This window comes from Nematolebias whitei, chromosome 11 (genome assembly GCF_014905685.2).
Source record: "Nematolebias whitei isolate Nwh7 chromosome 11, NemWhi1, whole genome shotgun sequence".
Lineage (NCBI taxonomy): Eukaryota > Metazoa > Chordata > Actinopteri > Cyprinodontiformes > Rivulidae > Nematolebias > Nematolebias whitei.
Genome location: NC_056508.1, coordinates 48,385,218 through 48,390,004, shown reverse-complemented (window position 1 = coordinate 48,390,004; position 4,787 = coordinate 48,385,218).

Here is a 4,787-nt window from a genome sequence, read left to right as displayed (position 1 = left end):
GGGCTGCTTTCTTGTGTCCACAAACCACGATGCTCTTAATCATGTATTTGTTGTTTTTAATCTACTGCAGGAAAAAAAAACCTCTTCTCCCCTAAAAGAACATCAGCACAAGCATGGTCCATGGTATGCCTGTGGTGCAGAGGCTGCTGAATGTATAAGACCACTGGGAGCTGAGTAAACCTTTGCACTGACTAGATGTACTGATCTTTAGGACTAAAACATTCAGCATGAATGACCTACTGTACAGGTATTTGGGTTTCAGATTTATTTCCGAGGGAAGATCTATAATGATGCACAGCAAAAGATATTTATTTCTGATCAGGTCTTGGTTGACACGCCATTGCAACATCATGTTGGCATTGAGGGCAGTGCCACTGGATTGGCAGGCTGGGATGGTGGTTTACCAATTCAAAAAGAGGGATAGGAGAGTATGCTCCAATTACAGGGGCACAACTCTTTAGCCTCCCTCATAAGGTCTGTTCAGGTGTACTGGAGAAGCGAGTCAGATCATTGTAAGTTAGTAATGTTTATTTGTATAGCACTTTTCATAGATACAAATCACAAAGTGCTTCACAATAAGACAGGAAACAAATAAACAAAAATTGAATAAAATAAATGTTAAAACATCACAAAAACATTACATTCATATGAAAGTGCAAGTAGAAAACAGGTATTAGCTAAACGCCTGTTTATAAAGGAAAGTCTTCAGATGTTTTTTAAAAGCATCTATAGAATCATGGCTGTGTAAAGACTGGGGGAGTGCATTCCAGAGCCGGGGTGCAACTTGGATCCAGGAGGAACAATGTGGGTTCCGTCCTAGTCATGGAACACAGCTCTTTATCCTCACTAGGGTCCTTGAGGGGTCATGGGAGTTTGCCCATCCAGTCTATGTGTTTTGTAGACTTGGAAAAGTCTTTCAACCATTTTTCTCGAGGTAGACTGTTGGGGGGCGGGGGGTGCTCTGGGAGTATGGGATTGGGGGCCCGTTGCTACAGGATGTTCGGCCCCTATACAAGAAGTATATGAATGGTTCCCGTTGCTGGTATTAAGTCGGAGCCCTACAGGGTGGGAGTTGGACTCAGCTAGGGCTGCCCGTTTTCACCAGTTCTGGTCATAACTTTATGGACATGTTCTCTTGGTGCAGGGGACAGAGGGATTCTGGTTCTGTGGCCTCAGGATTCTGTCTATGCTTTTTTGCAGATGATGTAGACCTGTTGGTGTCATCGCACCATGATCTCCAACTCTCACTGGAGTGACTCACATCCGAGTGTGAAGCAGCTGGGATGAGAATCAACACCTCCAAATCTGAGGCCATGGTCCTCAGTCGGAAAAGGGTAGATTGCCCTCTTCAGGTCCAGGGTGAGGTTCTGCCTCAAGTGGAGGAGGGTTTTTTTCATGAGTGAGGAAACAATGAAGCATGATATTGACAGAAGGATTGGTGCAGCATCTGTAGTTTTGTGCAGGAGATAGTGGGTGTTGTAATACTGATTATCAATTATGAGATATGCTCATAATATGTAAATACTTCGGGCACCACCACTTTATAGTGTCACAAATTGGGGCTGGTGAACCCAGTTGTGCAGAAAAGCAGGCAAGGACTCAGGAGATGTATAAAATAAATAATTTATTAAAACAAAAGAGCTCCCTGTCCATTTTTACTTCAGACTCATCCCAGTTTGTCACTACCCTTCCCTTCGTTACTGCATCTGCCACGACCCAAGAATTTCCTCTTTTTGGACTCATTCTTTCACTATATGAATTATCACTACGCACCTCACTCTCATTACCCACAGTACTTTCCCTCTCTGGCCCATTCACAGCACAGCTGTGCCTACCAGCCGTTGTCTTTATCCAGAGTTCCTTCACCAGTCTACGGGATTTCCTGATAGCGTCTTGGGTGTTCCCTCGACGTCGACTTCCAGACACCCGAAGATTCTTTATTTCTTTATCTACATTTTCTTCTTTTGTTGTTTTCAGTTTAAAATTTTTAAGCATTCGGCTGTATTAGTAAATTGTTTTAAATTATCGCGTGCCGAACCTCCCTTTTGTCCTGATGATTGGTATAATAATTGCCTCCTTCCAATTACTAGGTAACTTTCCTTCTTCCCAGATCTTATTAAACAGGACTAACAGTTTTTCTTCTGCTTGATTTCCTAAGTGTTTTAACATTATATAACATATTTGATCTTTTCCTGGTGCTGTTAATCCTGATTTAAGTATTGCCCTCTTCATTTCTTGCATGGAAAATGGGACATCCATGATATTACCTGGGGTTGTTCTACCATATAAATTATATCATTTGCCCTTCTTGTCTGTTGCCTCCTGCATTTCCCCTGCTCTGATAAATTATCTGAACTATGGATCTTTGAAAATGTTTTTGCCATTATTTCTACTTTCTCTTCAGTTTTTATAGCCGTTCCTTTTTCATGTTTTAATATTGTGTATGTCCTCTCTCGTCTATTCCCTCTCATTTTCTTGATCATTCTCCATACCTTAGCTATAGGAGTTGTTCTGCCTATTGTGTCACAGTAATCCCTCCATTTTGCTTTCTTTGCCTTTTTAATAATGTTCCTTGCTTCTGCTTGAGCTTTTTTATATTCAATTAAACTTTCAATATTATGTGTTCTCCTCAGTATTCTAAAGGCTCGATTTCTTTTCCTTATTGCTTCACTACACTCTTGTGTCCACCATGGCACCGTTTTCTTTTTCTGTTTACCTTTGTTTACAGGAATTGTTATTTTTGCTGCCTTCAGTATAACTTCCCTAATCTTTTTCTCTGCTTCTTCTATATCTATATTTAAATCTACTTCCTCAATATGTTCCTCACATACATATTTAAACCTATCCCACTTTGCCTTACCAAATAACCACCTTTCCTGCCATTCCACCACCTCATTCTCTTTATTGATATGTATTTTACAAAACATTGGAAAATGGTCACTTCCTATTGTTGTCTCCTGCTCTATCTCCCATTGACATAATCCAGCTAAATCTCTGGACACCAGTGTTAAATCTATAGCTGAGCAATTTCCTGTATGAACATCTATTCTTGTTCCCCTCCCATTGTTCATACACACCAAGTGATTGTCTTCCAAAAATTGTTCTATTGTGTTTCCATTTGTTTCAGTCCTCTGTCCTCCCCATTAATTGCCATGAGCGTTAAAATCCCCACACCACATAACTTTATTTCTATTCTGTCTCTGAATTTCCTTTAATTTATCCAGATCTAATATTTTACATGGGTTATAATAATTTATTATAATAAATGGTTCTGCATTTATCCATATCTCCACTACAATAACTTCATCTTCATTTCCTTTCTTAACCACTCTAATGCCCCTTTTCCATTAGTACCGGTACGGGCCGGTACAGCACGTCTCTACTCTACTCGGTACGGTACAGGTTGTGTTTCCATTATGCTTTCAGTACCGGTTCCAGTGGGCGGGGTCCAGAATCCAACATGCATTACCAGATGGTGGCGGTAGTGCGCCATTAAGCTATTGTACTAGTCACCACTTAAGTGTTAGAAGAAGACGACCATAAAACAAAATGGAGGGTATCGTGGCTTTGTTCAACTTACTTCTCAGTCTGTGGCTTTTTGAACGCCGTCGAAGACAAGAGAGTCAGAAACGGCTTCAGGAAGCGAGGCAAAGAACTCTGGAGAAGTACAGGAGAGTGTGGGAAGCCCTAGAGCGTTACAAAATAGAAGACAGGAGGCGAGCTAAACGACGTGTGCGGGTAAGCTAAAATGCTATTTTGCTATTGCGTGCAATAACATTATAAAAGCCGAGCGTAAAAGTACATAAATGTTGATAAAAAACTGTTTAGTAATACATATGCCGTGTATGTGTTTCAGATGATTCGCCTGCTAAATAATAATAATCGCAGTAGACCTACAGTGTGGGCGCATAACAGAGCAACTCAGTGGTGGGACGTTATTGTACCTGGTTTCACAAACAGTCAGTGGTTGAGGAACTTCAGGATGTCAGAACAATCATTCATCTACCTGTGCAATAAACTACGACCGGCTCTGGAGCAACAACCTTCAACTTTCCGCCAGTGTGTGTCATTAAAGAAGAGGGTGGCAATTGCACTGTGGAAGCTGGCAACTGGATCAGAGTACAGGAGTGTCGGACATCTTTTTGGCGTCAGCATCCCTACGGTGTGTAAATGTGTGCAGGAGTTTTGTGCTGCAGCAGAGACATTGTTGGTGCCACAACAGATCCGTTTTCCTGATGAAGAGAAGTTCAGAGAAATGGCCCTATACATTGAGAACCGGTGGGGGCTCCCACACTGTGTGGGGGCTATTGATAGCAGTCATATTCCCATCATAGCACCAGAGCACTATCTCACTGATTATTTTAATCGAAAAGGTTGGCATTCCATTATCCTGCAAGCTGTTGTGGATGGAAGGGGACAGTTCTGGAACGTGTTTGCTGGATTGCCAGGGAGCCTGCATGATGCCAGGGTTCTGAGACTGTCCACGCTGTGGGAGTTAGCCACGAGAGGAAACCTATTCCCAGCTCATTTCAGGACCATTGGCACAGCGACTACTGGCTACTACATCCTGGGTGACTCAGCTTATCCATTGCAGGACTGGCTCTTAAAACCATTTTCTGACACTGGAAGACTAACAGCAGAACAGCAGATGTACAACCAAAAATTTTGCAGTACACGGGTTGTTGTTGAAAATGCTTTTGGTAGGCTGAAGGGAAGATGGCGTTGCCTTCTTAAAAGGAATGACTGTGATGTTGAACTTGTGAAGTCCATGGTGCTGACCTGCTGTG